Here is a 13,365-nt window from a genome sequence, read left to right as displayed (position 1 = left end):
CATGCAATAGCCAGAGATGTTAGTCTGCATGAACCAATTAAAATATGAAATAAAAAAATATAGTGCACATGAATCAGTCTACCTTTGAGAAGCTGACAAACACTTTTCATATTTTTCAGTCATATGACCGTCGTGGAGACCTGGAGGGCAAAACATTCATACAACTGAGGCACAGGCCTGTCAAATTTTCCATCTCAAAAGAAGAAAAACAAACGTTTTATGCACTTCTGATCCATATAAAGCACATGCAGTATTTCAGTCACAACAATAATGTATTAAAACCTAAAAAATACCTAAAAAGGTATTCACCTTATGATGATGCGTACTATTCACAGGCGAGCAGATGAGCTCTGAATATGAATGCAACATGCTTTTCTTTATAATGCTTTTCTATTGGAAAGTGCATTGCGTTCATATTCTGAGCTCATCTCTCCTGTACACTGTAAAAAAAAAAAAGGCAAATTTTGAACTTTTGCAATACAATCGACTTGGATTTTTAAGTTAAATTATGTTAAACTGACTTTAAAAAATGAGTTACATCTTGTATATTAACTTAATTTGATGAGTTAAAATAATATTAAAACATGTGTTGTCATAACTTATTGAACATATAATTTTTTACAGTGTATATAGTATGCATCCTTATAAGGTGAATACTGTATTTGATCTGTTAATATCACTCTTGGTGTTTAATATAAACCTGCGGTAAAAATGAGTGGTGGTCAGTGGAGGAAAGCCTTGTTTTGTCCTCCAGGTGGGCATCATGTGAAAACCGAATCATTGATCTGCCACAATAATGTCACATTCATTCATTTGATTAATGAACATTTGATTTTGATTGTCCGTCCTTGTTGAAAGAATTTAGCAAATGCACTTTCTATCATTTATTTCTTCATTTCATGTATAAGGGTTGCAGGTTTTTGCTTGTTCATCAGTTGCTCACTGTAAAAAGCTTTTTTATCTAGAGAGATCTTCAAATCAACATCCTGCCACGACCTAACATGGGTGAGACTCTGAGAATCAGCGTCTGAAAAACTCTTCGCTTTCATCTCTAGGGAGTGTGAAGTCTGTAAAAATTGAACCACACCAGAAATCCAGCCAATTCTGCTGACCTAATATGATGCTGGTTCCCCATATTTTTCTGAATGGAGTGATTCGGTGCTGCTATGAGCGTTGATCAGCGGTTCTCAGATAGTTTTGCTCAAGGATCCAGATTTTACATTAGACGTCAATGTCACATGTGCAACCTGTCCATGTTGTCTAATTTATGCAAAGTGAATCATTAATTTTTGCAAGAATACTCTAGTTTGGTTGGACATGACTTTTACTTTACTTTTTAGTAACTTTGAAACTACACGACAACATATTCTACTAACTTCAACCCTAACATAACAGTCTACTCAGCTGGGTCAGGGTTTAGGGTTTATAATCATCATTTTTGGCATATCCAGATTTTATCCAGGTGTGGTTTTGGAAGTCAGCACAGCAACGATTTTTTTCAAATCTGACTCAAACCACATATGGAGGTGGTTTGAAATTATCATCATATTTTCTCTGGCTGCTCAGATCGAATCTCGAATGGTCTTTTACGTCACTCTTAATGCAACACACACCGATAACATCAAAACTGGTGACAGAAATGACCTCTGCATACAGTGTTCAAATGGTATTTCCAAAGTACGGTATGAAAACTTTGCCAGATACCGATAATTCTTACTATTTTAAAGCAGATATCCAATATATAGGCCAATATATCTAGATCCAATTTGATTACAAAAACAAAAGTCACACCATTAAAAGCCATGACCCAAAGACTTCAACATAAATCAAACCAGAAAAGTACAGTAGCCTAGTTAGAGCCAGTGTAAGTTTTAAAATGATTTTGAAACTCCTATGGCAAAGTTTCCTTACCATCAAAAAAACCCATAAACCATCACGGTGAACAATATGCATTTGAAGTGTCTCAGCGGAAGGAAATAAGACATTATTTATCTGCTTTAAGATATCAGCCAAAGCTTATTACCATATCGGTTATCAGAATATACCGATATGGTGGCCGATATATTGTGCATCCCAATGCATTTCAATTTCTAATGGTGTAACAATAAATACATGATTAATTCCACAGTTATAATACTTTTTATATTCAATGCATTATAAGGTGCATTACAAGGCAATATTAATGCATTAAAATATTTTATTAAGCATTATATAAATTCTCCTAGTAAAGTGTTACCTAATTATGATTCTTATTGTTTGATGTTATTAATGAAAGTCTTAACTATGTAGGTCAGGGCAATACAACACAATATTCATGATATGTTCTAGGGATATGAACATTTTGGCCAAAACCGATACCGATAATTCTTTATATATGGTAACCGATATATTGCCCGATAAATCCAAATCCAAATATTTATAGCATTTTTGAGGGTCTGATTACAAAAACACAAGTCTCACCATTTAAAGCCGCGTCCCAAACGCACAATTATAATGTTCTCATTATAATTGTATGTAGCCTATATCACAGACTTAAGCTGCACATGTTGCACTTAACAGTATTTATGATAATAACGATAATGATAATATTAAAAAATATAGCTGCAAGTAGCCTTTAAGGGGCCAAGCACAAAGAAAGCCCCATAAGTCATGCTAGCACGGATGGGAGCATCAGACCAACTGCATCAATGGTCAAAATGTGGTCAAAATGCCTGAAAATGTAAAAAGTTAGGTGTCATTATGCCAAAGTATTTCTGAGATACAGCCTCAGAGTCATTTTGGCATCATGGCTCAACTTTGTTCCGGCGCGACACGAAAATGGTTGGAGGAGTTTTGTTTAGGAGTTTATGATGTTTAGGAAGAAGAAGCAGAATAATGATAAGAAAGCATAGACAGTGGCTACGTCCGAAACCTGGTTTCGGAGGACACATTTGAAGGCAGGAAGGCATTAAGCCACATCCGAATCTAATGTTTGCTTCACTTCCTGTCTCCTGAGAGACCTTCATCTGATCGATTTATGAAGGCAGCATACATGTGTCCTTCGCTGCCTTTAATATCCCACAATCCTGTGCTTTCCATACAGCTGAGCTGGGGGAAAAAGATGGCGCCCAGAAGTTGCGTTCGTGGGTCAGTTTGTGTGTAAATGTACGATTTTTACCAGCATATTACACTTGTGATGTCATTTCTAGTGAGAAATCACTACTGTAGTAATTAAATATGTGTTTAGTTCTCACCAAAGCGCTCTCTATTTTGCTGTAGATCATTAAAGTGTTACACTGCCTTAGAAGTCTGTCCGAAATTAGTTTCATGAGATGCCTTCATGCACAAAACGCTGCCTTACGAGTCATTGTCTGATGAGGCAACGACGCAACGAGTCAGCAGCCTGGGTTTTCGGACGCAGCCAGTAAAAGAAATGGACACAGCGACCCCATAGACTTCAACAGCGAATTGTGAAGTCAATTAGAAGCACTCACTTCCTGATGGCTGAGCGATCTGCGCAGGCTCAGACTGAGCTTGACGACGTAGATGTGACGTGAGCCTCCTGTCGGACAGCTGTAGGTCTTCTAGTAGTTGTGGAAAGTGAAAGCTGAATCCCGTTGTTTAAATATTTTCTCCCGTTGCTTTTGGCTCACTATGGGCTTCTCCCCATTCTTCTCCCTTGACTTTATCAGACTTTATGTCTCCACGTCCCCCCGACTGTCTCATAGACAGTAAAATATTGCCTGCGAGCGTCTCCTCCTGTCTATACGGTAATTTCTCAACTGTGCGACAGTCGGTTGTGACGCAATCGTTAGCCTATTTTTACAAAAACAGCTTCTACGGGGCGATAGTGTAAGATACAAGGTAACGGAGCCTTTTATGCATTGTCGTGTTTCTTTAGAAATAAACAATGGACAAATGGAGTCTTTAAACACATCAGATGTAAAGTTATTCACTGTCAAAGTGACTCAAAAATGAATGGGAGTCAATGGGATGCTAACAGCAGGTGATGGCTGGGTTAGCAATGGCAGCCCCTATGGCAGGTATGCTTTCCGAGCGCTAGATTACCCCCTTGTAAGAATACCACCGATTACAATGGCCACTAATGAACATATATGAATGAACATATATGACCTATTGGCCAATATATCGTGCATCCCTAGTCTAAAGATTGTCCTGTGTGACTGAGATGGCCTGATTTGTGAAGAAATCTGATTTGCCTGCAATCTGTAGATAACCAAATACTTCAGTAGTTAGATAACAAGTAGTAGCAAAGTTACTTATAGTCAGAAACTGTTTTCTTCTCTCTCGCACTCTTCTGATAAGCTTGTTTTGCATTGTTTTTTTTGCATGTAATTATTTATATTTTGCATCATTTTCCCCTGGCATCAGAACAGACCTGCCACCAGTTTTTGATTTGAGAACCACATCTTCCTGTACAGTAAACATCAGCATTTGTTCAAATAAAGATAATAATACATTTCACACACTTTAAATACTGTAAATTGTTCAGCTAGAACAACAAAATAATAAAACGTTCTAAATTTAGACGAGACCTCTGATATTTTGCCCTAGGCAGCGTAATAAATTTAGTCTGTAATTAAAAAGTACCGACTGGATGAAAACAACAGCAGTCTTGCTTCTTATTCAGCCGGGCTGATAGTTGTAAACATTCATTTCAGGGTGTTGTTCGGGGTGAGAGGGAACAGTTGAAATCTTGTGTTCTGCAATGTACCACCATTTCTGTACAAACTGCTGAGCTCTTTTTCAATCATGCATTTTCTTTTTACTGTCCATTAGATTGGGCTGGCAGGAAAAATATGGCTCTGTCAACACAATTAAGATGACTTCCTGTGTCAGACACCCACGCCGCCGCTTTAACACCTACTGTCAGTGTGCAGATGTACTTCAGAAGCTGCACTGTTAGCGACTTCTTCAACACGCACTCTCAGCTGTTATGGCAGTCGTGGCAGACGGCGTGAAATATTTGGTTTTAAAGTCAACATGACATCGAAATTAACCCAATTAATTTTCTTAATACGTGTTTCTGGTGGATGTTATTCCACATAAAAAATATTGCTTTGAAATGTTATATCATAATGTGAACATTTGATCCTGCTCTCAAGCGACTGACGTCACAAATCCTTCTTATGTTTAATGGAACTGATATATTCCGATATTCACTAATACTATATTGCCTGATATATTTGGGACATCTGCCTTTACATACACATGAACTTTAATGCCATCCCATTGTTAATCCGTAGGGTTTAATATGGAGTCGACCCACCCTTTGCAGCTCTAACAGCTCCAGCTCTTCTGGGAAGGCTTTCCTCAAGGTTTAGGAGTGTGTTTATGGGGATTTTTGCCCATTCTTCTAGAAGCTCATTTGTGAGGTCAGGCACTGATGTTGGACGAGAAGGCCTGGCTCTCAGTCTCCGCTCTAATTCATCCCAAAGCTGTTCTATCGGGTTGAGCTCAGGACTCTGTGCAGGCCAGTCCAGTTCCTCCACACCAAACTCCTCATCCATGTCTTTATGGACTGACGCTTTGTGCACTGGAGCGCAGTCATGTTGGGACAGGAAGGGGCCGTCCCCAAACTGTTCCCACAAAGTTAGGGGCATGAAATTATCCAACATGTCTTGGTATGTTGAAGCATTAAGAGTTCCTTTCACTGGAACTAAGGAGCCAAGCCCAACTCCTGAAAAACAGCCCCACCCCATAATCCCCCACCACCAAACTTTACACTTGGCACAATGCAGTCAGGCAAGTCCCGTTCTCCTGGCAACCCCCAAACCCAGACTCGTCCATGGGATTTTCAGACAGAAGTGTGATTGGTCACTCAGAGAACATGTCTCACTGCTCTAGAGTCCAGTGGCGGCTGCTTTACTCCACTGCATCCCACGCTTTGCATTGCTCTTGGTGATGTAAGGCTTGGATGAGCTGCTCGGCCACGGAAACCCATTCCATGAAGCTCTCTGCGCTGTTCTTGAGCTCATCTAAAGGCCACAGAAGTTTGGAGGTCTGGAGCTTTTGACTCTGCAGAAAGTTGGTGACTTCAGCGCACTGTGACCCTAAGCATGCGCTGACCCCGCTCTGTGCTCTGTTTTGTCCATCACTTCATGGCTAAGATGCTTTTGTTCCCAATCGCTTCCTCTTTGTTATAATCCCAATAACAGTTGAGCGTGGAATATTTAGTAGTGAGAAAATGTCAGGAATGGACTTATTGCACAGGTGTCAGCCAATCACGGCCCCACGCTTGAGTTCACTGAGCTCCTGAGAGCGACCCATTCTTTCACTAATGTGTGTAGAAGCGTCTGCAGGCCTAGAGCTTGATTTATACACCTGTGGCCATGAAGTGATCGAACACCTGAACTCAGAGATTAGGAGGGGCGGCCCAATACTTTTGGCAAAAGAGTAACTACCCCCCCCCCCCCACAAACCTTTTTTTTTCAACAATAAATTTATTCTATTAGAAAACATACACATTAGTGCCGTCAAATCGATTAATTGCATCCAAAATAAAAGTTCATGTTTGCTTATGTGTGTGTAAGGTGTATAATTATTATGTGTATATTTGCATGTAATTATTTACACACTCATTCATATTTGCATATATATATATATATATATATATATATATATATATATATATATATATATATATATATATACACACACACACAGACACATACTTTTTTGGGATGCAATTAATCGATTCGACGGCACTAATATTTATACATATATAACTTTAAATATATATCTATATAAACTTGAATTTTTTTAATAAAATATATTAACATATATATATAGTGTGTGTGTGTGTGTGTGTATGTGTATGCGTACACATTTACATACATACATACATTTTTATACACACATAACATAAAAATATACATGTAAGATTTTTTTTTCTTTATGCAGATAAAGTTAACAGTTGGTTTCTAAGCTTGTGATGTAGTGATGGCTGTTGAAAATGTGTTTCACATCACAACTGCTGCTATATTGTGTGCTTTACCATGACTGGAACCCTCCATTATCCAATCAGCATCCAGAACCAGAACTATCCATTCTAAAACGCTTGCTTGATGATTTGGATGAGTGTGTGTAAATCAGAGCTGATCAGTGTTTCTCTCCAGCGCTCATGAAGCCCTCTTGTGGTCACTCTGGAGAACAGCAGGTCAGAGGCTCGTCCTGTCTTCTGGATCCACATGAAGGTCAGTGCAATCCAAAGCCAATCCTACCGAGTCAGATATTCTCTCCTCTCCTCATATTACCATTTCAGACTCAAGGAATTTCCCCCGACCCCTCCCGCTTGAGATCACTCTCATCTGAAACTAATGTGTGACGCTGATTCATACAGAGAACCTGAAAATTATGAATGCCAATGATAAATGAAACTATCATGGCTTTTGTGGAGTCCCGAAGCCACTATTTGGGTGCGTTTTCTGAGAAGCAGTTACAATGTGAGGATGACAAGAAATGGCTTTAACGATAATAAGTATATTTCACTAAAATCTTGAATAATAACTCAAATACAAATGCATTCCCTTCCATTAAAAACAAACTAATTTTGTGTTGTTGCATGGCTTTAGAATACAGTTAATGACTTCCTCTGAGATTATGTAAATTTTGGCCTAGTTATCAAGTCCGAGGTGTCAGTGTTATATTGTTGTTTTTTTTGTGGAAATGTACAGATGCTTGTTTCCATGATGTGAAGTTAAACATAGCACATTGTAGCAGCCACCTTTCCGTTCATATGACAATAATACCGCAACAAACAGACGAATACCCACATATTTGGACAAACACCCTTGAGCTTGTTCTGTAGCAACAGGTGATGCTCGCCAGGGTCGTGGAGGTGAGAACGGAGAGCGTCGAAACACATTTTGCTCGGCGTCTCAGACTGTGATATAATATTCATACGTGTCTGCTAGAGAATAAAGTTGTTTTGAACTCCACTGCTCATCCTAAAAACGTGTTAATTAGTGTCAAGTACAGAGAGTGCAGTCGTTACTACTGATCTTTTAGATTTTCTGCATGCCTTTTTTTTCCTTTTCATTAATTTTTATTTAAAATTGCAATCTACAGAATAAAATATAGGCCTATTTAGTTTAACAGAACCCAGCAGAAGTCGATTAAATGTGTGTGTTATATATCAGATAACACTTCTGTTACTTAACATCCATCAGAATGATCACAAATCAAATACAGAGCAACAGTTTTTTGCCCTTTTTTTTCTCAGAGATTCAGGCGTTGCCCTGTCACTTCAGAAGGCTGGTGGTCATGTTACAGCACTCTCTGGTCTGCACATTCATTCGAGGTTTCCTCGTGTAGTGCATCATGTAAATGCTCTATGATTTCAATGCATGTTTGCATTACAGTAATGAATAAGTGTGTGCATGAAAACTAACAGGCTGAAAGTTATTTCATACCTAAAGAAACACTGGCATTCTAAATTCTTTTCTTTTTTTAAATTCAAATTCAAATTCTTCTTTTTAAAAAAAATCAAAACTCTGTCTTCAGAATCAAAACAGTGCGCCGTTTATTATTTCCTCTTCATCAGAGGAAGGAAACGCTGAAGCTCTACTGGAAATGTGCATCGGAGATGAGTGTGTGTGATGTATGTTTACTGTCGAATAAATGTCAGATTAACTCTGATGTGAAAGCTTTCTAATAACGTGCGCTTTTGTGTCAGATGACTCACATTTGAAAGGATTCATCCTCCTCATCATCATCATCATATCTGGTGCAAAACTCCCGCAGAGCGACAGTTTTACCTCGAATAGTTTCCTTTTCCGCCTTGAATATCAAAATATATATTAAATATATGTTTTTATCAGGTGTTTGAAACTGGAGTAAAATATAAATTATTAAAAATATTTTTTTTTAAACTAAGACTAGGTTATAATACGTTTGTAACCGGTGCTACAAATTACAACTTTATTGCATTTGGTTTCTATTTAAAACTGAACGATTAAAACGGAGAAAAAGCGGACAGAAATATAACAGAGATTTGTTTAATTCTATTATGTAGGCTAAACCTTTAAAAAAAAAAAAAGACCCCACGTGTACATTTACTGAAGTGACAAAGTAACAGCAAAATTAATATATGATCGCTATTAAATAATATAATTAGTTTAAAAATCAACATCAAATACGCAGCGCGACAAAAAATAAATTCTGTCTAAATTCCATCTCTGACACGCAAGTCCATAATTGAAAACTTATTGATCTATAAACAAGTAAATGCGCTTTTTAAAAAAAAAAAATTAAAAAAGGTTTTCTTGTGATTCCGTATCAAGATGCGCGAGAGCCGCGAGTGTGTGTGTGTGTGTGTGTGTGTGTGTGTGTGTGAAGTCGCACATGAAATCAAATGACTAGAAGTGTAAACACACCGTGGCTGTGGATGGCAAGTTTTAAATAATTTTATACAGTCCCCCAGCCTGACAATTTTAACATGTGGTGTGTAAATATGAGAATGGCTGAGTGTGAAAGTGGATGAGTCCCTGGAGAGCGCGCATGGAGACGCGCCGCTCCAAAAATCAAAGTGGGGCAAGGAGACGCGCTGCGCCACAGCTGGCAGATCGTCTTATGTCGACGGGGAGGGGCGGTTCGTTTACCTGACACCCCTCTCGTCGAGCTCGAACCCTCCCCCTTCCCTCGCGCTTCTATCCCGCACCGCAGCCCACGTTGCGCGCAGTCCGTGCGCTCCCAACTCCAGCGGCACGCGCAGGGACACCTCCATCTCCATCAGCGAGCTGAGCTGTGCACGCGATCCGGCTTTGGATCTCTCAACGCGGGGACGAAGTTAAACGAGCGCTCTCAACTTTTGGATGGAAAACGCGAGCATTCGAGGAGATTGCTAACTTCTCTAAGGTATTGTTTTATTTCCGTTCTCTCTCTTTCTCTGGTGTCTCCGAGCATCTGCTCCGAACGCAAAGCTGCTGTATATTTAACGACCAGTCAGATCTGTTTGCTGCCCTCTCTTATCAATGGATAAACAATTGATAACGAGTCGGCTGGAAAATCATTCATTCACACTTTCGGGTTGCACTGATGTATCCAGGTGTTTTCACATCTCTAAATGGAGATTTTTGGCAAGTTCGTTTTTAATAATGTCTTGACAAAAGCAAACTCCAGTGTTTTAAACACAATCCGGTGGTCAGGACCATGTGCAACACTAATGGCATATGCATGTATGTGCACGAGATCCAAACAGGAAAAAAGGAGGAAAAAAATCCAAGAGGCAGACATGCTCCTAAATAAGATGAAATGACTAATATGACTAAATGCTTCTAAATAAAACTGACTGTCAGCCTGCAGAGAATCGCTTCACACTCTGTGTGTTTTTTTCCTGCACGCTGGTGTGATGTTTAACTTTTTATATCTCAGGATTATATGAGTTTTAGTGCATGAGCAGGACCCTAACACCAGAAGTGTTTATATGCATTTACATGCAAAGAAAAAAAGGAGACTTGAGGGAGATTAAAGTACTGCATTAAAGAAATGCATTTGTCATATGAAGTTAAAAGTCAAAGCATCAAATGCACGTTGAATATCTGTGAAATCTATTGAAAAGTACAGGAGTTCAGATTAATGCGTACTTCTGACCCGAAATGCTTGTATTTAGCAAATAAAAAATAAAAGTATATTTGCCTCTGTGCTTTTAATTCACATCTACGGCTTTTAATTGGCAATTATATGGGGTGTGATAGAATAAATTATATTACAAAGTGCTTCATTAAATGTTGCATTTAAATGCATGTACGTTACTGTTATGGGTAGCAAGCACACATTACTGTTATTATGAAGAGCATGATCTCATGAAGATGCTCACAGTTCCTCGTGGGCTCAAACTCTGCTATTGCACGTAATTAATGCCGGAAATAAAAATGTGATGATAATAAAATGGAGGTGCGTGCCCGAAATAATATTATTTGTGTGACTGACACACTTTTTGCAATCCCGTTTGTAGTGCAGAGTTTATCTGATCCCTCATTAGGAGGTCAGTGCGGTGAAAACCAGGTTATTCTTCTTGAGATTACTCTAGTTATCTGGGGTAGAATTAGTGTGGTGGATCTGGTCAGTGTTTCTGAGAACAGAGCGCGTGAGCTTTTCCTGCCAGCGTCAGGTTTGCTTCTTGTAAGTGCAGTTCGACATCAAAGTGGCTGCTATTATGCAGGTCTCTCTCACTCGTTTCAATCTTACGTCTGCTGTCACATTGAGAAGTACAGTCTGCTGATGTGAAACCGTGTGGGCCCTCTTGATCTCATCTTGAAAGCTGTTAGGCATTTGTATTGGCATCGTTTAACCCCATTTCCACGGCCCGGGCTGGCTATTGTCGAGATGCTCTCCCTGATAGGATGAGCCGGTTTCTATCGGTGTCCCAAATCTCTGCGTGGCACGGATGGATTCTGAGAGATGTTTGTTTGAGAGACATCCTCTGGTTTTCGGGATATGCGTTCGCTAGGCCCTGAATGCGACGCACGCCCTTGAGCTGCAAATAGCAACAGGATGTCAAAGTGGTGGTACGGTGTTGTAAATGGCCACAGTCGTGTGACTTTTCACCTGCAGATGACATCTCTGTGAGGGAGAAGCACACAACGCTCGCCCTCCCGACCCTTCGAGACCAATTATCCGGCACGCCGCACCGGTTATTTCCAGCGTGCACCTGAGAGGATAATCAAGGCAACTCGTCCTTGATGAATTATTTCCACTCTGTTGTAAGTGACAGCGATCACGGTGCACAAAGCTCAAATTCCTCGCCTCCCGGCTGAAGAACTTCTTGGTTGGTCTGTGTGTGATTCTTGTCGTGAAGTAAAAGCATTAATCGTCTTTACCGCGGCGGTGATGAGCGCTAGGGTGAAATAACAGCTCAGCAAAGAGAAGAATTATACTTGTGGTTAGAGCACGGTAAATACCTGTTTAGCTGCCAGCGTATGCATTTATTAGACTGTCGCCAGCAAATAAGAGGTCTGTCTCGTTTTTTAATATGTGGCTGCTTGGAGATTCCACCCTGTTTGGAAAGAGCTGTTATGATTTCTAATAGTTAGGAAAGGTAACAATGAATCAGAGACTTTTGATGACAAGCTCAAACCAGTTTAGGGAAAAAAAGAAGAAAGGAAAATTAAGGATTGTTTGTGCATGCTTGGGCTCTGAGTCAAGCAGACGATCACATGCAACTCCAAAATAATTTAGCAACTTTTTTTCCCCCCAAGATCATTTGCATACATCAGCACCGATTTGACGCTCGTGCTAAAATCCGCATCTCATCTTGCGTTTAATTCCTCAAGCGCTGACTCTTTGCTTTTATCTGCTTTTAAGAATCGTCGCAGGACAAAGCGTCAAAAAGTGCGTCATGTCGATTCGGTCACGCTCGGGCTAAATGACATTTGCGTATAATATTATCATTCTCCGCAGCACCATCACTAATAGAATTTGAAATGCGCGTACCACCTTAAACCTTTTTCGAATTTCGCATAACCTAAATTTAGACACTCCATATGTTTTGATCTGATGTTATTGTCTGCTATTTCTATGCTTGTCGTTATCCGATCTGTGTAGGTTTTCTCGAATCCTTTGTTCTGGTAAGGCGACACAAAGAAAGCAGTATGTATCAGAGGAATGCACATACTGCAAAAGATCAGGGTTTTAATACCCACCCACATACTCGCAAGAAACAATTAAAAGAAGATACTCTCTTTTACAGTGCACACACACACACACACACACATGCACTTATAGAGATTTGGAGGGACGCAGATTAACGCCATGCAAATCTTCGCCTTTGCAGTGTAGTAGACTGAAAAGAAGCAAGAGCTTTCATTTGTTGCTTTTCATTTGTCGTACACACTCACACACACACGTATTGATAAAACTCTGCAAATCCTGGCTTTTGTCATCAGGCCTCTGATGCAGTTGAAGTTTGCATTTACTTACGCATAGCATGCTCTAGGATTTGAACCTGATGACCTTTCAGAGCATGCTTTACGCATTAAGTACTACTAGATGTTTATTGCATTCAATTTGAGTCATTTAATGCCCTATTTTTAGTACAAATGAGTGTTAAATGGTGCAGGCGAGAGCATTGCACTCCTCCTGACAGAATGAACTTTGTGAATGACGGGCGTTGCAATTCTGCTAAAAGTTCTGCGTGGGCCCACGCGCTGCTTCGTCTCAGCACAGCCCGGACAAAGAGCTTCACAGCCGTCCTCTTCCTCTCGCTGAAGCTTTAACTTTATTAATTGTTGATCCGTCGCAATCCACGAGGCAGAAATTAGAGGGCTAATTATTTGATCATGTGACGCTGCCCCGCTGCAGTGACAGAAAAGTAATTTCCCAGGCCTTGAAACTGATCTCGCTTGATCGTTAGATGAAGGATTC

General features: G+C 39.8%; 1 protein-coding gene across 5 annotated transcripts in view; it reads left to right on the top strand.

Moving 5' to 3' along the window:
- The first annotated feature begins 7,118 nt into the window (after window positions 1-7,118).
- Window positions 7,119-13,365, top strand: part of satb1b (SATB homeobox 1b) — an 82,102-nt gene continuing 75,855 nt past the window's right edge. For 2 of the 5 annotated variants that reach the window (XM_067447791.1, XM_067447788.1), the window contains exon 1: window positions 9,605-9,858. The gene's annotated coding sequence lies outside the window, so the exon portion shown is untranslated. Of the gene's footprint in view, window positions 7,197-9,598; window positions 9,859-13,365 lie in introns of those variants that run through there. The other 3 variants (XM_067447790.1, XM_067447792.1, XM_067447793.1) reach the window with 3 other exon arrangements.

Source organism: Pseudorasbora parva, chromosome 7, assembly GCF_024679245.1.
Source record: "Pseudorasbora parva isolate DD20220531a chromosome 7, ASM2467924v1, whole genome shotgun sequence".
NCBI classification, from domain to species: domain Eukaryota; kingdom Metazoa; phylum Chordata; class Actinopteri; order Cypriniformes; family Gobionidae; genus Pseudorasbora; species Pseudorasbora parva.
This window is presented reverse-complemented; position numbering and strand designations above follow the sequence as displayed.